This window comes from Scyliorhinus canicula, chromosome 6 (genome assembly GCF_902713615.1).
Source record: "Scyliorhinus canicula chromosome 6, sScyCan1.1, whole genome shotgun sequence".
NCBI classification, from domain to species: domain Eukaryota; kingdom Metazoa; phylum Chordata; class Chondrichthyes; order Carcharhiniformes; family Scyliorhinidae; genus Scyliorhinus; species Scyliorhinus canicula.
Genome location: NC_052151.1, coordinates 152,042,546 through 152,063,827, shown reverse-complemented (window position 1 = coordinate 152,063,827; position 21,282 = coordinate 152,042,546). Strand labels below are relative to the sequence as shown.

General features: G+C 49.5%; 1 long non-coding RNA gene across 1 annotated transcript; it reads right to left on the bottom strand.

The window, feature by feature from the left end:
• Positions 1-540: 540 nt before the first annotated feature.
• On the bottom strand, positions 541-18,325 carry LOC119966842. The gene is made up of 3 exons (XR_005460854.1): positions 18,009-18,325; positions 17,697-17,699; positions 541-556 (listed from the first exon to the last, which is right to left on the bottom strand). It is a non-coding gene; the product is annotated as an uncharacterized LOC119966842 (long non-coding RNA).
• Between the last annotated feature and the right edge of the window lie 2,957 nt (positions 18,326-21,282).

Below are 21,282 nucleotides of genomic sequence, written 5' to 3'. Positions count from 1 at the left end.
TCACTCTGGCCGCCACCCTCAACCAGGCAGGCAGGCCCGTGGCATTCTTTTCATGCACTCTCCATGCCTCCAAAATTCAGCACTCCTCCGTCGAGAATGAGGCCCAAGCCATCGTAGAAGCTGTGCGGCATTGAAATGAAATGAAAATCGCTTATTGTCACGAGTAGGCTTCAATGAAGTTGCTGTGAAAAGCCCCTAGTCGCCACATTCCGGCGCCTGTCCGGGGAGGCTGGTACGGGAATCGAACCGTACTGCTGGCCTGCTTTAAAAGCCAGTGATTTAGCCCAGTGAGCTAAACCAGCCCCTTGGAGGCATTACCTGGCCAGCAGGTGATTCACTCTCCTCACTGACCAAAAGTCGGTTGCCTTCATGTTCAATAACACACAGCGGGGTAAGATCAAAATTGATAAAATCTTGAGGTGGAGGATCGAGCTCTCCACCTACAACTACGAGATTTTGTATCGCCCCAGTAAGCTCACGAGCCCCCCGATGCCCTATACCGAGGTACATGTGCCAGCGCACAAGTGGACCGACTCCGGGCCCTACACGACGCTCTCTGTCACCCAGGGGTCACCTGGTTCTTTCACTTCATAAAGGCCCGCAATCTGCCCTACTCCATTGGGTCAGGGCTATCACCAGAGACTGCCAGGTCTGCGCGGAGTGCAAACCACACTTCTACCGGCCAGACCAAGTGCACATAGTGAAGGCCTCCCGCCCCTTTCAATGCCTCAGCGTGGATTTCAAAGGGCCTCTCCCCTCCACCGACCGAAACACGTACTTTCTTAACGTGGTCGACGAATACTCCAGATTCCTCTTCACTGTTCCATGCCCCGATATGGGCGGCGATTCTCCGCACTCACGACGGTGCGCAGAATAGCGGAGGTCGTAAATTTTTACGGCCACGCTAGTCTAACGCCCTCCCGCTATTCTCCCCCCCCCCCCCCACGCCCGCCTCCCGACACGAATCGCTGCCGCCGTTTTTTTACGGCGAGCAGCGATTCTCAGCTGGCCGATGGGCCGAAGTCCAAGCCCTTTACGAGTGGCGTACCACAAGGATCTGTTCTGGGGCCGTTGCTGTTTGTCATTTTTATAAATGACCTGGAGGAGGGCGCAGAAGGATGGGTGAGTAAATTTGCAGACGACACTAAAGTCGGTGGAGTTGTAGACAGTGCGGAAGGATGTTGCAGGTTACAGAGGGACATAGATAAGCTGCAGAGCTGGGCTGAGAGGTGGCAAATGGAGTTTAATGTGGAGAAGTGTGAGGTGATTCACTTTGGAAAGAATAACAGGAATGCGGAATATTTGGCTAATGGTAAAATTCTTGGTAGTGTGGATGAGCAGAGGGATCTCGGTGTCCATGTACATAGATCCCTGAAAGTTGCCACCCAGGTTGATAGGGTTGTGAAGAAGGCCTATGGTGTGTTGGCCTTTATTGGTAGAGGGATTGAGTTCAGGAGCCATGAGGTCATGTTGCAGTTGTACAAAACTCTAGTACGGCCGCATTTGGAGTATTGCGTACAGTTCTGGTCGCCTCATTATAGGAAGGACGTGGAAGCTTTGGAACGGGTGCAGAGGAGATTTACCAGGATGTTGCCTGGTATGGAGGGAAAATCTTATGAGGAAAGGCTGATGGACTTGAGGTTGTTTTCGTTAGAGAAAAGAAGGTTAAGAGGTGACTTAATAGAGGCATACAAAATGATCAGAGGGTTAGATAGGGTGGACAGCGAGAGCCTTCTCCCGCGGATGGAGGTGGCTAGCACGAGGGGACATAGCCTTAAATTGAGGGGTAATAGATATAGGACAGAGGTCAGAGGTAGGTTTTTTACACAAAGAGTGGTGAGGCCGTGGAATGCCCTACCTGCAACAGAAGTGAACACGCCAACATTGAGGGCATTTAAAAATTTATTGGATAAGCATATGGATGATAAGGGCATAGTGTAGGTTAGATGGCCTTTAGATTTTTTCCATGTCGGTGCAACATCGAGGGCCGAAGGGCCTGTACTGCGCTGTATCGTTCTATGTTTACGACCGTTTTTAGGAACGTCAAACACACCTGGTCTGACCGTTCGTAAAAACGGCCGTAAAGTTGGGATCTTGGGAACCATGGCACCGATTGGCACGGCAGTACCACGGCCGTGCCAAGGGTGCCATGGACCCGCGATCGGTGGGTACCGATCGCAGGCAGCGGGTCCGATACCCGCGCACTCTTTGTCCTTCCGCCGCCCCGCTGTATCCATTCGCGGGGCGGCTGAGGGGCATCTCGGCCCGCGCATGCGCGGGTTTCGTGCAAATGCACGATGACGTCATCCGCGCATGCGCGGGTTGGAGTCTTCCAATCCGCGCATGCGCGGCTGACGTCATGTGACGCGTCAGCCGTCGCAAACTCTGGCAAGCGGGCTTAACGAAATTCGTTAAGCCCGCGATGCCGGAGTTCACGGCCGCGGCATGCTAGCCCCGACCGGGGACCAGAATCGGTTCCCGGTCGGGGGGGCCGGAGGCTGGCGTCAAACCCGCCCGTTTTTGACGCCGGCCTCACGATTTCTCGACGTTTCGGAGAATCACGCCCATGATGTCTGCCACAGTCATCAAAGCACTCAACACCATCTTCGCCCTGTTCGGTTTCCCCGCTTGTATCCACAGCGACCGGGGATCCTCCTTTATGAGTGATGAGCTGAGTCAGTACCTGTGGTGTTCCGGGACGTCCCCTGCAGGAGTCACCGGCATGGGCCTCCAGCACCTCCTCCTCCCTTGGGGTGCCCAATGGCGCCTGGCCTCTCCATGGGATGGGGGTGCGAACGGAGCCAACCCCCCATAGTGCCTGCCCGACACCTGGCACTGCCAGTCCTGGATGCCGCTCTGGTATCGACAAGAGTCTGAAAGTTAGCGGCCATGGAGCACAGAGTGGGCCACCTCCCCCTGAGACTGGACCACCTCCCCCTGAGACTGGACCACCTCCCTCTGTGTCTGAGCGACATCGGCCAGCACCTGGGCAATGCCTCCGATGCTCTCAGCAATGGCATGCGGTGACTCGGCCACACTGAGGAGCGCCTCTGCAATCTCCAGGTGGCTCTGGCACAGGGTTGCCTGTGAGTGGGCAGCCCTGTCCTGGGCCACGGCTCCGCTCGCACAGAATGCCCGAGGCCCTGCACACTCTGTCCCACGTCTGACATCGCCGCACCCATTACCTCCACCGCGGGCGCCACCCTTGTGGTTTCGGCCTGTGTCGCACGCAGGACCAGCACCACTCCCTGCTCCTGCAGGCAGATCGACTCCTCCACTTGCATCTGGCATCTGGAAGCAAGCCGTCATTTCCTCCTCTCCTCCTGAGTCTCTTCCTGCACCTGTACTAGGGGTGGGACTGGATGTTCCAGGAGTCCGGGACCCGTCTGGGAAGTAGCTGGTTGCTGGGGCCATCCTTTCCCTCTGACCGTGCGGCTCCTCGGCTGCTCCTACCTCCACCTGCTGTACCGGACCGACTGTCTGGTGCGCACCAGCGAGTGTCCCAGAAACCTCTTCACTAATTTGTCCAACCCAGGTGACAGTCTCTGAAATGTTGGAGGGTGTTAGAGACAGCAGTGATGGAAAGTCAGTGTCCTCATCTGACCCGAACTCCGGGGTCTTCTGGGTTGTGGTGTCCTGGGTCGTGGTGTCCTGGGTTGTGGTGTCCTGGGTTGTGGTGTCCTGGGTCGTGGTGTCCTGGGTCGTGGTGTCTTGGGTCGTCTCGGGCAGAGGGCTGGTGTTCTGGCTGCTCTCCCTATCAGTGCTTGAATATCTAGGGCCACCAGCTCTGGCACTCGCTGGGGAGCCCCAGATGGGCCGGGCCCATACCCGGCTGGTCCTATAAGACACAAGACAGCATGTAGGGTTAGACAGCCGGACGGGGGTGAGGCATGAGGTGGTGAGGGCTGGGGTGTGGGGGGTTGGGGTGAGGGGGTGTGTGGGGTTGGGGTAGGCACACATTTGTCGTGAGGACCTGCAACCAGACAGGGGGTCTCACTTTGTGGCACGCCGCCAACTTCTGCATCCACGACCTCCCTCTCCTCCGGCCCGCAGACAATGAGTTATTTGCAGCCGCGGCGTCGCTTCAATCACAGAACCAGCGAATCGGCCGCCGGTCTGTAAATATCTTGATGAGTTTCACGATCCGCCCGATCTAGACCCTTGGAAGCAGTTGAAATGCTGCAGGTGGGGACCCGATCACGTCGTCATGAAACTCCACCGTTTTCACGACAGTGTCAACACTTAGTCTCAGGAACGAGGAATCCAGCCCGTGGTCCTTGAGATCTGATGAGAGGATAAATCAAGGCCCCAATACCCTTTCATGTTGACGTAAAATATTCCATGGAACTACTTTGAAGGTGAGCTTGGCAATTATCCCCAGTGTCCTGACAAACATTTATCCCTCAACCAACATTGAAAGCTCCTGGATAATCGAGCCATTATCACAGTGTTTTTGATTGGAGTTTGCTATGCACAAATTGGCTGCCATGCTTCCAACATTACAACAGTTGCTACACTTCAGAAACATACTTCATTGGCTGTAAAGTGGTTTGGGATCTTGAAAGGTGCTATATAAATACATGTTTTCCTTCTTCCTTAAATCTCACCATTAAAGAGGTCCTTAATGAGTTCGATAATTGCCCTTTGTGCAGCAAGCATATTCATGTTAACCACACAAATACAATCATTTCTTGAAACTCATGAAATATTTAACAGCAAGTTCCTACTTTCATGGAGTTAATGGCAAGCGCAACATACCATCCAGAAATCTGTGGAAATTTATGACTCACATCATATCTCTTTCCTGCCATAAATTCCTGGGTTATTTCAAAATTTAAACCTGTGAAATCATTTAACTCACCATTTCATTCCCAGCAAATCCGGGGCCATTAGTTCATGATTGTTGACAATTAGATGCTTGTACTCTAATGTGCCATAAACTCAAGCCCATTCCAACTTTCCTCTCTGTATCCAAACTCACAACAGCGGCTGAGGCGCTAAGCTTTGAACCTCCCTCCCTAAATCTCTCTGTCTCTTTCGTCCTTTAAGATGCTCTTTGAAATCGATTTCTTTGGCCCATCTTTTGGTCTTCTGGTTTAATATTTTGTTGACACATTTTATTTAAAAACCCACCTGTAAAGCACCTTGGGACATTTAACTATAAGTGCGGATTATTGTTGTTTATTTAACATGCAGGAAAGTTGTACATTGTGTGAGATGTTTGGCATCAAGTCAATTTTACATCCACTGTTAGCAACCTGAGTTTCAAGTGTTTTAGCATTACTATGCCATCTCACTTGTTTTAATTTTAAATGTATTTTATAACAAACATGCATCAAAACAGGTTACAACAAATAAACACTCCGGGAAGCATACGTCCCAGCAGTCTGTACAAATTTTCCCCCCTTATTCACCCCCCCCCCCCCCCCCCCCCCCCAACCGGGACGAACAGCTCCTCAAACACGGTCACAAACATCCCCCACCTTTCCTTACTCCCCTCTGCAGAAGCCCTTAACTCATGCTTTATCTTCTCTAACTGCAGGAAGTCATACAGGTCACCCAACCATGTTGCTACCCCCGGTGGCGATGCCGACCACCACTCCAGTAAAATTCGTCACCGTGCATTCAAAGAGGCGAAGGCCGCAACATCGGCCTTCCTCCTCTCCAGGAGCTCCGACTTCTCTGAAACCCCAAATATTGCCACCAATGGGTCTGGGTCCACCCTGTCCTCCACTATCCTGGCTCAGGCTGCAAACACACCCGCCCAGAATCTTCCCAATTTTTCACAACCCCAAAACATGTGTGCGTGATTCGCTGGTCCCCGCCCATATCTCTCACACTCATTAGCTACCCCCTGAAAGAACCCACTCATTCTCGCCGAGTCATATGCACCCTGTGCACCACCTAAAACTGTATCAGACTCATCCTTTCACAGGAGGAGGTCCCGTCTACCCTATGCAGTGCCTCACTCCATACTCCCCAGTTGATCTCCTCTCCTAACTCCCCTTCCCATTTCTCCTTGATCTTCACCACCCGCTCGCTTCCCTGCTCCCCATCCCAAATTCTTCCCTACCCTTCCACATCCGGAAGAAGCAGTCGCTCCAGCAGGGTGTATCCAGGCAACTTAGGGAACCCCTTCCAGACTTTTCGCGCAAATTCCCTAACCTGTAGATACCTGAACTCACTCCCCCTCGGCAGCTCTACCCTCTCCCTTAGCTCCTCCAGACTGGCGAACTCTTCCTCCAAATACAGATCCCCCACCTTCTGTATACACTATCCACCCCCCCACGCTCCCCCCACCTCAAACCCATGATTCTTGCACAGCGGCGTTAACACCGGCATCCCTTCCACCCTAACATGCCTCCTCAACTGATTCCATAGCTTCACCATTGATTGCACCACTGGGCTCCCTGAATACCTCCTCAGAGCCAGTTATCTCATTTACTTACTACTTTTTCTTTATTATTGTCACCAGTACAAGGTGTGCCAAGATGGTCATAGAAGCATAGAAAATAGGAGCAGGAGGAGGCCATTCGGCCCTTCCAGCCTGCTCTGCCATTCATTATGATCATAGCTGATCATCCAACTCAGTAGCCTAATCCCGCCTTCCCACCATATCCTTTGATGCCCTTCACCCCAATTGCTATATCTAATTGCTTCTTGAAAGCATATACTTCTTTGGCCTCAACTACTTTCTATGGTCATGATTTCCACAGGCTTACCACTCTCTGCATGTAGAAATTTCTCCTCATCTCTGTCTTAAATAGCTTACCCCATATCCCTGGTTCTGGACACCCCTACCATTGGGAACATCCTTCTTGCATCTTGATCTATTTGTCAATTATCTGAAATATTCACTGTCATTTAACAAGTCTTCAACTTTTCCTACCCAAAAGATGCAAGCAGATATTAAGCTATAAATTATGCAGGCATTGTTCAAGTTACAAGCACCCCCTCCATAAATTCCTGATTGTTAATAACAGATGTTTAATTGTTTATTAGACTAGATGTCTTATGCACAGTATGTGGTTGACGACATAAATGGTTATCTGTTGGTTGCCCACTTTTGATTTATCCTGACAAAAGCATGCTCATTTCTTCAAGCCAAACAGTGCTTTCAAGGCCAATGCAAGCCATTGCCCACCATAACTCATACGCAAGCCTTGTTACTACTGCCATGAACTGTTTGAATACATGTACACTGTGGGTGGTGATTCACAGGAGATCAGGAATTCCCACAAATGAGATGCAGCTCATTCAAAACCAACTTTTACAGTAGAAGCAAATGAAATTATGCAGGAGCCAACAGTTGGTTCGATGAGTGAGAGGAAAGGGGAGGGCTGGACCAGCATGGATTGGTGTAAATGATTGATTGTTAGGGATAGGGAGGGAGCAATCAACACTTCACAGTATTTGTAGCATTTTGAAGCATTTTTGGAGTACGCTTTTACTCAAAAATATTGGCCATCTTGGATTCTGGATTAAACTAAGGATTTACTGTTAGAAATTAGATTTATGCCATAATAAAGGTGGAAAATTATAACATTTTCAAGACAAAGTTTGATCTTTCACTAATCAAATTATTTGTATTTAAAATGTCTGTAACAATGTTTTCCATTGGAGGCATATGCTTACATGAGAAACATCAGACTGGAGTTACCTGCCCCACACATCCTGCATCTCCTACACCACCCCTACAGCCTTTCAGCAGTGTAATCTTTGATAAATAGTGAAACATGCTCTACAAGAACTGCTCATTGGTTCTTAATGAACAATGTCTCTGCAAGATATTCTTTTCATAAGTGATTGAAGCACAAAATATGCTGTAGAAATTTAGAAAGCACATGAAAAGTAGTGAAAAATGTTTTTCCACAACTGGAATATCTGTTATGAACTATTTTCATTAATGCCCCCCGTTAATTAATTTTATTCCACTGTCAATGTTTTGAACTGTGCCTTTATTAAAGTCACGTGCTTTTGATTTGACCGTTATTGATGCATATTGCCAGTTAATCTTAAATTTAATCATATTGTGGTCACTAATCCCCAAAGGCTCCACTACTTGTAGATTATGAATGTAATCACTCATAAAATAGATCTAGATGGGAATTATACATAGCTCCGCAACTAGGTCAAAAACCAATCCAAAAGTAAGAAATTATTTGTTCATCAAGAGATATAGTTATTAAAATAATTTTGAGAATCAAATTTCAATCCTTGCTAAAATTAGCAAAAAAGACAAAAAGATTAACCTACTTTTTCATTAAAATGATCAAACACAAAATTTACTCCTCCCCCACCCAGTGTGTCATGATAGTGGGAGGGAAGCATTTTATTGTTCATCAACAGTTGCTAAGAAATAAATTACATGGTGTTTGTTTAAGGGTTATCTTTTAAACACCGGACAATTAATGAACCTTAGCCTATTTGTTTTGGACTAACTCAGTAGTCCAAAGAGTAACTGACGTGTAATACAGGGCCACAGAATTTTAAGCCCTGGGAAAAGGATGAATAACATAGTGACAGTGTTCCAGCACTTTATGTCGAAAGGTTGGAGCAGAAGTTGAACTATACATGTCTTGAGCGGAATTATACGAATCTCTGAACTCTGGAACTTAAATGACTGATATTGGCCTTTGGAACTCATTTTCAGCCAGTTAGGGGCAGTTTGTATGATATGGTTTTATTTGCATTTAAAACGTCTGTAACAATGTTTTCCATTGGAGGCACATGCTTACATGAGAAACATCAGACTGGAGTTACCTGCCCCACACACCCTCTCATCTCCTACACCCACCCCTACAGCCTTTCAACATTATAATTCTTTAAAAGTGTGCCAAACATTTTAGGGGAGCAATTAATCCATTAGAGAAGAAGGGGGAAAGAGGATTATCATAATCTTTACAGCAACAACTTGAACTGAGAATTATGTTTTTGAAAGAGAAATGGACAGTGTTTAAATAAAAAGACCTGTCAACAAATTTGGTGAGCTGAAACTGAGGAAGTGAAAGTCATTTGCGTTTAAATAACCATAGTAAGAACTCTTACAACACCAGGGTAAAGTCCATCAGGTTTGTTTTGAATCACTAGCTTTCGGAGCACAGCTCCTTCATCACTCTGAAAGCTAGTAATTGAAAACAAACCTTGTGGTGATCTCTACCACTGTATATATGAGTGTGCTTGCATTAGGGGATATATGACAGTACCTGTATTACAGGCTTTCCGGTAAGCCCCTGCCGGCTAGCTCCGCCCTCAGGGAGCAGTATAAATATTCATAAGTTTCCCTGAGATGCCATTCTACAGCTGCAGCCGAAGGAGTAGCATCTCACTGTAATAAAGCCTCTCTTGTACCGTATCGAGTCTTTTGTGTGCAATTGTTAGCGCCACAATTTATTACAGTGAGATTTTCCAACATCATGGAAATCAGAATCAAGCCTGATTGCCTGCAGCTGGATCCGTAGTTGCCACACGCCAGGAAAGACTTTAACCACTGGCTGGCTGTTTTCGAGGCCTACATCTCCTCAGCGGACCCTGCACCATCGTAGGCTCAGAAGGTACAACTCCTATTCTCAAGAATGAGCTCCAGCGTGTTCCCGCTGATTCAGGACGCGCCTACCTACGCCCGAGCCATGGGACTGCTCAAAGAGAATTACGCTCAGTCGACGAACACTCTGTTTGTGAGACATGTACTCTCCACTTGCGTTCAACAACCGGGTGAGTCAATTGAGGACTTCTGCCGGGTCCTTATCCCTCTAGCACGGGACTGCGACTGCCAGGCCGTCTCGTCCACGGAACATTAGAATCTACTATGCGGGATGCATTTGTAACGGGTATTGCATCAGACCCCATCCGACAACGACTGCTAGAAGGGGCCGCTCTCGACCTTGCGGCAACAAAGACCTTAGCGCTCTCATTGACAGCCGCTTCCCATAATGTGCAATCCTACCCCGCCAGCCGCAAGGCCCACCCGTCCTACCCCTCGTGTACCCCGCAACCGACCCCCCCGACTGGGGCCGCTCCCGCACAGTATGCCTGTGCTGCTCGCCGCACCACGCACCCTGGGAGTCCCCGTTGCTACTTCTGCGGTCAGCAGAAGCACCCCCGCCAGCGCTGCCCGGCCCGCACCGCGACCTGCAAATCTTGTGGCAAGAAAGGCGACTTTGCAGCGATGTGTCAGTCCCGCGCAGTTGCCGCTATCGCGCCCGAACTCCCCCCCTCGCCGCAGCCGATCGCGCAATGGGCCCTGCCGTCCGCTGCCCCCGGGGCCACGTGCGATCAGTGGGCGCCGCCATCTTCCTTCCCCGACTTCACGTGCGATCAGTGGGCGCCGCCATCTTTCGCCGCCCCCGCCATGGGCGCCGCCATCTTCATCCTCCGACTCCATGTGTGTTCCATGGTCGCCGCCATCTTGCCCCGCTCACACAACGTGCGCTGCATGGGCGCCGCCATCTTCTTCCCCGCAGGTACTCCAGACGCCGCCATTTTGTCCTCCCGCGGAACGGGACCACGGGACCAGGGTCGCAGCCGCTACTCGTCGGACTCTTCGGTCGATCGCCCGCTACTTCGCCTCCATGACGCTCGACCAATCCCATCCTCGTAACCTGGCCACCGCTTCTACGATGGTGCTTGTCAACGGCCACGCGACCTCCTGCCTCATCGATTCCGGGAGCACAGACAGTTTCATGATTGAAACATGAAACACAGACACGGTAAGGCGCTGCTCCCTTGCAGTCCATTCCGACAACCAGCGGATCTCCCTGGCCTCCGGATCCCACTCTGTCCCGATCCGGGGCTTCTGTCTGGTTAAACTCACCGTACAGGGTGTTGAATTCCACCGTTTCCGCCTGTACGTTCTCCCCAACCGCTGTGCGACACTTTTAATGGGCCTGGACTTCCAATGTAACTTCCAGAGCCTCACCCTCAAATTCGGCAGACCCCTACCTCCCCTCACCGTTTGCGGCCTCACGACCCTCAAGGTTGACCCTCCCTCCCTCTTTGCCAATCTGACTGCAGATTGCAAGCCCGTCGCCACCAGGAGCAGACGGTACAGCACCCAGGACAAGACCTTCATCAGGTCCGAGGTCCAGCGGTTGCTTCGGGAGGGTATTATCGAGACCAGCAACAGTCCCTGGAGAGCCCAAGTGGTGGTGGTTAAAACTGGGGAGAAACACAGGAGGGTCGTGGACGACAGTCAGACCATCAACCGGTAAACGCAGCTCAATGCGTACCCCCTCCCTCGCATATCTGATATGGTCAATCAGATTGCACAGTACCGGGTCTTCTCGACAATTGACAATTGACCTGAAATCTGCCTACCACCAGCTCCCCATCCGTAAATCCCTACACTGCCTTCGAGGCGGACGGTCGATTGTATCAATTTCTTAGGGTTCCCTTCGGCGTCACTAACGGGGTCTCGGTATTTCAGCGAGAAATGGACCAAATGGTTGACCGGTACGGATCGCGGGCCACGTTTCCATACTTAGACAATGTCACCATCTGTGGACATGAGCAGCAGGACCACGGCGCCAACCTTGCTAAATTTCTCCACACCGCATCTCTCCTCAACCTCACGTATAACAAGGAGAAGTGCGTGTTTCGCACAGACGGCTTAGCCATCCTCGGCTACGTAGTCCAAAACGGACTACTGGAGCCCGATCCCGACCACATGCGCCCCCTCATGGAGCTTCCCCTCCCCCACTGCCCCAAGGCTCTCAAACGCTGCCTGGGGTTCTTTTCTTACTACGCCCAGTGGGTCCCACAATACGCGGACAAGGCCCGCCCACTGATCCAGCCCACACAATTTCCCCTCACAGCCGAGGCACAACAGGCCTTCACTCATATTCGCTCAGACATAGCCAAGGCCGGGATGCACGCAGTAGACGAGACACTGCCCTTCCAAGTAGAGAGCGACGCTTCAGATGTCGCCCTTGCCGCCACTCTAAACCAGGCAGGCAGACCCGTGGCATTCTTTTCCCGCACCCTCCATGCCTCCGAAATCCGACTCTCCTCTGTTGAGAAGGAGGCCCAGGCAATCATTGAAGCGGTGCGGCACTGGAGGCATTACCTGGCCGGCAAGAGATTCACTCTCCTCACTGACCAACGGTCGGCAGCTTTCATGTTTAACAACACGCAACGGGGCAAGATCAAAAACGATAAAATCTTGTGGTGGAGAATCGAGCTCTCCACCTATAATTACGAGATCTTGTATCGCCCCGGCAAGCTCAACGAACCCCCAGACGCCCTCTCCCGAGGTACATGTGCCTGTGCACAAGTGAACCAGCTCCGTGCCTTGCATGAGAGCCTTTGCCATCCGGGGGTCACTCAGTTGTACCATCTGGTCAAAGCCCGCAATCTGCCCTACTCCGTCGAGGAAGTACGGACAGTCACCAGAGACTGCCAGTTCTGTGCGGAGTGCAAGCCGCACTTCTACCGGCCAGACCGCGCGCGCCTGGTGAAAGCATCCCGCCCCTTTGAACGCCTCAGCATGGATTTCAAAGGGCCCCTCCCCTCCACCGACCGCAACACCTACATCCTTAGTGTGGTTGATGAATTCTCTAGGTTCCCCTTCGCCATCCCATGCCCAGATATGACGTCTGCCACCATCATCAAGGCCCTTGATTCCATATTCGCTCTGTTCGGTTTCCCCGACTATATCCACAGTGACAAGGGATCCTCGTTCATGAGTGATGAGCTGCGTAATTTCCTGCTCAGCAGGGGTATCGCCTCCAGCAGGACGACCAGCTACAACCTCCGGGGAAATGGGCAGGTAGAGAGGGAGAACGGGACGGTATAGAGGGCCGTCCAGCTAGCCCTACGGTCCACGAACCTCCCAACCGCTCGTTGGCAGCAGGTCCTCCCTGACGCGCTCCATTCCATTCGGTCACTGCTGTGCACCGCAACTAACAATACACCCCATGAACGTGTTTTTGCCTTCCCTAGGAAGTCTACATCCGGCGTGTCGCTCCCGACTTGTCTCGCTGCTCCAGGGCCAGTCCTTCTTCATAGGCATGTCAGGTACCACAAGACAGACCCTCTGGTGGACAAGGTAGGCCTGCTCCACGCGAACCCCCAGTATGCATACGTGGAGTTCCCCGACGGCTGCCAGGATACATTCTCGCTCAGGAACCTGGCTCCCTCAGGTGCCGATCCCATGCCCACACTCCTCCCTACCCACGCGCCACACTCCTTTTCCCCAGCGCCCCTGAATTCAGCCCCGCCAGGTCCAAATCTCGTTTTGGCTCGCTCCTGGTGTCATCCCGCCACTGGCCAGCACCAACACTGCCAGCACCTATGCCGTCATCGCCGACACCGCCTGTGCAGACGTCGCCACCACTGCTGCGTCGCTCGCAACGGAACGTCCGACCGCCGGTCCGACTCAACCTGTGACGGGCACAGGGTTGCCCGATGGACTCTTGGTTCCTTTCCCCCCCTCTGTAAATAGATCACGTTTATGTTTTATAGTTTCACGTCACCCCCGCCGGACTCATTTTTTACAGGGGGTGAATGTGGTGATCTCTACCACTGTATATATGTGTGTGCTTGCATTAGGGGATGTATGACAGTACCTGTATTACAGGTTTTCCGGTAAGCCCCTGCTGGCCAGCTCTGCCCACAGGGAGCAGTATAAATATTCCTAAGTTTCCCTGAGATGACATTCTACAGCTGCAGCCGAAGGAATAGCATCGCACTGTAATAAAGCCTCTCTTGTACCGTATCGAGTCTTTTGTGTGCAATTGTTAGCGCCACAAACCTGTTGGACTTTAACCGGGTTTTGTAAGACTTCTTACTGTGCCCACCCCAGTCCAACGCCGGCATCTCCACATCATGGCTTTAAATAACATGTTTGACTTAGTAACTGTCCCAAAATGCTTCACAGAGGTTTAATTAAAAAATTAATGTTAAGCAAATAAAGGAGCTGCTTGGAGGGATGGCTATGGTTACCATGCCTCCCAGACTATACAATGCCTGTACCACTAAAAGGTAACATTGCCATCCCAGCTTCCGGATCGCTGTCATCATATATTGAAGCGCAGCAACTGCATGCATTCTATTAGAAAATTGGTAACTTTAAGACCAATTTTGCCAAATTTGCTGGGCTTTTTGAGAAGCACTACCCTCCCTAATTGCCAAGCCCTGCACAGTTGGAGCTGCCGTAGTTAAGATTTTATTTAATTTAACTCCATTATTAAGACCTTTTAAAGAAAAGTGCATGGGCTATCTTGAGTGAACATGTCTCTACCTCCTACAATGAAGTCCACAACATAGACTGTAACCATCAACAGCACCCATTTTATAACCTTCTTCCTTCCCTCCTTTTTTCTCTGGGTTTCTCTTTCCCATTATTTGGTCTTCCTGTTTATTGCTATTGTAATCCTCAGATGGCGTGGAAGGGAGCAGATCACGATCATTGCCATTCTAAGGGAATGATGGTCATTCCTTTCATTTTGCTGCCCTTCTGTGCAGCCAACGGCTGATATGGATCTGGGAATTAGGGAGCGTTGTGCCTCGCCTGACCGCAATGGCAATTCCATCTTTGCCGGTGGCAAGGTCTGTAAAAGAAAATGTGGCTGCTCCTACAGCTCTAGTAGCCCTGTCACCATTTAACCAGATAACCAAAAAGCTTGGAGTGAAGAGCTACACCCACCCCCACCATGATAATTGAGGCATGTGTGAAATCCATGGCGGAGGCTGTCAACCCCTCAGCCAATGCTGCTGCTTCAAAAATGCATGAGAAGCAGTGTTCTTTCTGAAAACTAAGAGGTTAATACACCTAGCCTTTGAGAGGAGGCTTGCCGTGAACTGAACACTCCTGTCGCTGGATGCTTTAGAGGCAAACTTTATGTCATAATTTCCAATATCCTGCCCTTTGTTCTTCCTTCCCAGCTTTGTTAACCAGGTGTTCTTGAAAATACAGAAAAATGTGTCATTTGAAACATGGAAGTCTGGCAATATCTGGTCTGAGAGGATACAGGGAAAGATCCCACAAAAGGTTAATAGCAGCTGCAAAGAGTAGGATTATAAAATGCAGATTCTTGCTCACAAGCAGGCTTATCAAACACACAGGTTTCATGTGGTAAGCTAAAACAATGACTCACACCTTCATGGAATGTAACTATCTCAGGAAGCATCTGGAAAAGCATGGATGAGCGTTTCAATTGAATTAAGTGACGAATGTTTAAAGCAGGCAAGTCTTTCAAGTCATAACCAAGTTAAATTTTAGCATACAGCTAAAAGCAAAGTTTCACACCTTAATTGAAATAAACTCTCTTAGTAAACAGCTGGGAAAGGATTGATGATGCTCAGTCGAATTTGGTGTCAATTCTAAAGTGTAAAATTCTACGAACATCAAGTCAATTAAAAGAAAATTGGAGACGACCTGTCTACGAGAGACATAATTTAAAGTCAAAATCAAAGGCAAAGTTATGAGCTGGGGACAATTGGAAAATTAAACGATTCGAAATCACAGAAATAAAAGTTAACTATTGAAACCAAAGCATTTTTTAATCAGATCTGAGAGGAGACGTTATGCCCAAAATGAATAATTAGTGGTATTAAAATGTTTACATCAAAGATACTTTTTAACTATCAAAGTGAAACAAGCTCATTTACAATAAAGTCGTTAAAACTTAATAACTCTTTGAAAGAGAATATAAACCCAAAGAAAGGGGACAGCCAGCAGAGCCAGCTCTCACAGCTCAGTACATGGGAAGGATAGTACACAGCAACCGAGTTCACCAGCGAATATATCTCAAGAAGACCAGACTTTAAAGAAGATTGATTGTCAAGGTGGGCCTGAAGGTCCCTTCAACCAACAGGAAGGATCCAGAAGCAAGATCTTTTTACCTTTCTGTTAAGAAAGTATTTACAGCTTTAAAAAAAAATTATAATAATAAAATAACTTAAAAGTTTTAACCTGAAACAGTGGTTATTAGCCTACTTTACTTACTTAACAACGCAAGACCCAGGACATCGATGCTACTAAGGGGTAAGTAGGTAAAATTCTTCGGTGAAGGTATGGGTTATACCGGGGGATAACTTGAAAATATAGTTTGACCTGAATAGAACCCACCGAAGCCTGCATCGGAGTCAGTGAGTGAGAATCCCTGTTCACCATTTAGAATATCGACCCTTTTTTGGTACAGGGGGAATTCTAAGAATAGTGGTGAGTTTTAACTTCAGGGGTAGCACTGATCTTGTTCGACTTCAGGAGGGAGACAAGCATTGGCACGTGTTCACTTTCTGTTCTTTTCTACTGGGGTGGGGATTGTTCTCCATTGAGCACCAGAGGCCCGTCGATCATCTCTTCAGGACAATAGACGGTGTGTTGTGTCACACATTTAAGGAAATGAGACATGTTTGAAAAAACTTCCCTGCCTTCCAAGGTTACCAAAACAACCCAGGCAGCCAAGGCTGGCACTGTCACACCTCTCCCAGTCTCCCATCACAGCCCCCAGGTGTGAAGTCAGTGATGGCAGCCAATGTCAGCTGCCAGCAGGGAGAGGAAAATGTCCATGCAGAAGGAAGGTCTGGCATAAATCCAAAAACATTTGAGGTCTGTCCCTCAGAAAATACTGGCTGGGCTACCAGTGAGCCCATGTGAGCTGTAGATGGGTGTTGTTCATCTCAGGAGGGTGAGAGAATCTCAGAATATGGAACCTGTCCAGCAACATGTTGACATCCCCAGGGACCTACCTGACCTGGCCAAAGACCATTCTGAAACTGCTTTATACTCTAGGTCACTGTGCAGGTTCAGCCTCAAGGACCCCATCGTCAAGCAGGGGATCCCTCCCAAGGCCAGGAGGTACAGCCTTGACAGTCTCACCCTTCTGAGATGGACAACACCCACCTACAGCTCACATGGGCTCCCAGGGAGGGAAGAGTCCCCTTTCTCTGACTTTGGTCATTGGCATTGGAAATGGAACTCTTCCCAGACATCTTGTGAGCCGGAGCAAGACCCCCCCAGAACACACAGTGAGCCCTCGTTGGACCTTTCAATCCTAGGAGTGTGGAGATGGGGCCTTTTGGCACGACCTGGCCGCCCACTGCATTCGGAGGAGGATGGTGGTGTGGGGAGGACACTGGGGCTGATTTGGAGTTCACTGCCAGAGAGGTAGTGATTACCCTCGTGCCCCCGACCAAGTCTCCCCCATCCCCTTGGGAGTTCTGGGAATTCCTGGCTGATAAGGTTCAGCTGCCCTTCCATAGTTGGCTGGAGCTGGTGCTGCTCATCATCGGGTTTGTCCGCCATCCCCTGACGATCAGGGACATGAGTAAGGCTGGCTCAAAACATCCCTCACTGGGATGTCAATACGTTGTTGGATAGGCTCAGCCTCAAGGTCCTTATGGGGGATCAAAAGTGTCTCCGTCTCTCCATACAGTAAAGTGTTGATGAATATCGAACTCTTGTCATGAAGACAATCATCGCCAGTCTCAAAACTTCACTACTTCTCACTCCTTAGTGAAGGGAAGATTGTCGTGTATTTTCAGCAGGAAACACACGTAATTCCGGAAGACAAAGCTATGTGGTTCCTGAAGTTGCAGGAATGGGTCTACGTGATTCCCCTTTTAATAACCAAATGATCACCTGCCAGTACTAAATTCACACAGTAATGACATAAGTTATTGATCCTGTTTCATTGGTGCCAAGCGCAAGGGAGCGGAGCGCTAATTTCAGCATATCTATCTGAGCATAGCACTCCCTTGCGTTCATTACCAACAAAAACACCTACAATACTTAGTTTTTCCAGTACAATATAGTGACTGAACAGCAGAGAGCAGTAACAGCAACATTTTCGAAAAGTCCTGTATCTGTTAATTCATCAAACACATCTCCGTAATTTTTGACACACGGAAGAAAACACAGCATTACAACCAATATAGACCTGGAATCAAAGCGAAATAAAGCTTTACTAAGTATATTTTCTAAGGGTCTTTTTATATTTATAAGTGGATGCAAGTTCTGTAAATCTATAAATCAAATGAAAGCAATGGTAATTCTTTAAAAAGACTATGTTTCACTGTGTCAACCAGGCTGCACTGCAACGTCTATTCACAGGCGCGATCCGACTACTGATAGGCACGGGGGCTTTGACCTGCTCCGTTTCCGACCTGGGCCGATTCACCCCTCTTTACACGACCTGGTGATCCCGGATTCCTCCGGGGACACCATATCGATGCCCAGCTTAGTGAGGACACCTGATCGGCATAGTCCGCAGCAGCCCAGAACTCCTGATCTCAAGCAATCCGATAGCCTCAGCCTCCGAGTCGCCGGATTACAGGCGCGCGCCACCGCGCCCGGCGAGGATTTCACTCACTAAAAGGATACTTCAACCTTCCGTCACAGTAGCTGTGCGTATGATGTAAGTACGTTCGCTGGAGAGTCACTGGAGGGGGCGGGGCTCCAGCGGCAGGCCCACGTTCTGCTCATTAACATAGGGGGCAGCAGGGCTGGGGAACTTGCTGAAGTCAGTGCTGGGGAACTTGCTGAAGTCAGTGCTGCGTGGTTGGGCGTGCAGGAGAATGTTTTCATTTTTACCTTAACATTTCTTTATAGATTTTAAATATTCACTGTAGTAAAACAAATGTCGTATATTGAAAGAATAATGCAATATTTGAAATTGTGAAATTATCTAGTCCTGGCTTTTCCTATGGAATAAAGAATGTGTGTGTTGAGGGGGCGGGGGGTGGGTGGTTGTTGGTGGATTCATATTACTGCTGTTGCAGGCTGAAAATAGGCAGTTGTCACTAATGTACATTAGCTTTCAGGATGGTGTCAGATTTTAGCCTTGCAGCACTTGTAAATCCACGTTGCTGCCAAGGTGGCAGATCTAAGAACCCTCCCACCTCATCTTTGCTCATATTATTTAAAGGCTGTAGAAAATCTGATACAGAGACATAGCATGCTTAAATACTCAGCAGGTTGGGAGCATCATAAGGGGTAGCAAATTTAAAACAGCTGAGAAGAAACTACTTATCCCAAAGGGTTGTGAATCTGAGGAATTCGCTACCCCAGAGTGCGGGAGGTGGAGGCATTCACTCTCCGGTGCACCTCACACCAGGTCCCCTCCTCTATAACCTCTCCCAACTCTTCCTCCTGTGTTGTTCCTTGTGTCTTAATAAAGCTCGTAGTCTCAAAGTTGGAGAAGATGCTTTATTATGAATTTGTTCTGTCTTCAGAGCTTAACTTACGGCTACCTCAAATGCTGCCTGCCTGTGTCTGTGACTTGCTACCAGTTCTCCCTTCCGTGAAGTGTGTCCTCACTTCCTGTCCCTCTGTATTTATAGCTCTCCCGTGCTCCCTCTGCGACTTCGATTGCAGCGACAGCAGTGGCTGTCAAACTTCAGCAGGACTGTTTTAAACTTTGTCTTGTCCTCACCTTCAGCAAAGGTGAGGGAGTTAAAGATGTGGATAGCGTGGTCCCCGGCTGTGGAGAGGAAGAGAGCGATCTTCCTGGCATCCGATGTGGCTTCGAGGTCGGTGGCTTCAGGATACAGCTGGAACTTTTACTTTAAAATCTTCCAGTTAGCACCGAGGTTGCCGGAGATGCGGAGCTGCGGGGGAGGGCAGACGCTCTCCATGTTACCGGATGGCTGATCGCTGGTCAAAGGCAGACTATCTCAAGATAGGTCCATCAAACTCGAGCATGACTCACTGGTACCATGATGTGTTGGGTGAGCTGGGTCTGCGAGGACTGCGTTTACTGCAGCAGTGAGAGAGACAGGCTTCCAACACTTGAAAAAATGCAACTCGATTTTATTGAACTCTTAACTATCATACATACTTTAACTGTGGGTTGACACTATGCTGAGTTGACTGGAGACCTGAGGCTAACCTGACCAGACTATCTTACTACCACATGGTGTGTGTGCTAGTTGTTTCTCACGGGCTCTGACTGTCTCAGAGGCTGGATCCCAAGAGAGCGGGAGAACTAGTGCCCTCTGGCTTTATAGTGGTCGTGTGATTGGCTGCTTTGTTCTGTGTGTTCATTGGCCATCCTGTGTGTCAATCACTGCCTGTCTGCACCATCATATACCTGTGTGTATATTATGACAGTGTCGGTGGCCATTTTCTGGGAAGCATTGAAGGCAGTGGTCTGGGGGGAAATTATTTAATTTAAAGCTCATGCAGAGAGTGAAAGGAGGGAGGAACATGACCATCTAGTGAGCAGGATAGAGGAGAAGGACAGGGAGTATTCGAGGGTGCCCACCGTGGAGGATTGGCGAGGGGGAAAAAGTTGCAGGAGCAGTTTGACAGGTTGATAACGGGGAAGGCAACTACATAGGGCAAGAGGGGTACAATAGGAGTATGAGGAGAAGGTGAGCCGCATGCTGGCACACCAGCTGCGGAGGCAGGCCGCGCCCAGGGAAATATTGCAGATATGAACTGGTGCTGGGGATGTGGTGACAGAGCCGGGGAAGATAAAGGAGACATGTGGGGAATACTACCAGGGACTGTATGAGGTGAACCCGGGAGAGAGAAAGGAGGGGGTCATCAGGTTTCTGGACGAGCTGGAATTTCCCCAGGTGGAGGAAGCAAAGAGGCAGGCGTTGGAGGAGCCCCTGGGGTTGAGGGAGGTGCTGGATAATATCAGGGGTATGAAGTCAGGGAAAGCCCCAGGGTCAGATGGGTACCCGGTGGAATTTTATAAGGAATTTCCGACAGACCTGGCACCACATCTGTTGGGGGCATTAAATGTAGCGCTGGAGAAGGGGGAGCTACCGGAGATGATGACGCAGGCAGTAATCACACTAATCCCGAAAAAGGGGAAGGACCCGTGCAATGTGGGTTGTATAGGCCCATATCACTATTGAACATGAATGTGAAAGTATTGGCTAAGATGTTGGTGGGGAGAATGGAGGATTGTGTCCCGGGGTTGGTTGCAGAAGATCAAATATTCTTCACAAAGGACAGGCAGCTAGCGAGTAATATCGGCTGATGAATATAGTGATGAATCCATCGGGGGCTCTGGTACGGAGGTGGTGGTGTCTATGGATGCGGAGAAGGCATTTCATCGAATGGAGTGGTGGCACCTATTCGCGGTTTTAGGAAGGTTTGGGTTTGGCCGAGATTTGTGGCATGGGTGCGGTTGCTGTATGTGGTACCAAACGCGAGTGTGAGGATGAATAATGTGAATTTGCAACGCTTTGACATAAACAGGGCTACAAGGCAGGGGTGCCTGCTGTTGCCGCTGCTGTTTGCGCTGGCCAAAGAACCATTGGCGATGGCTCTCGGGGCCGGTGGAGTGACTGGGGATTATGAGGGGACAGAGGGAGCATTGGATG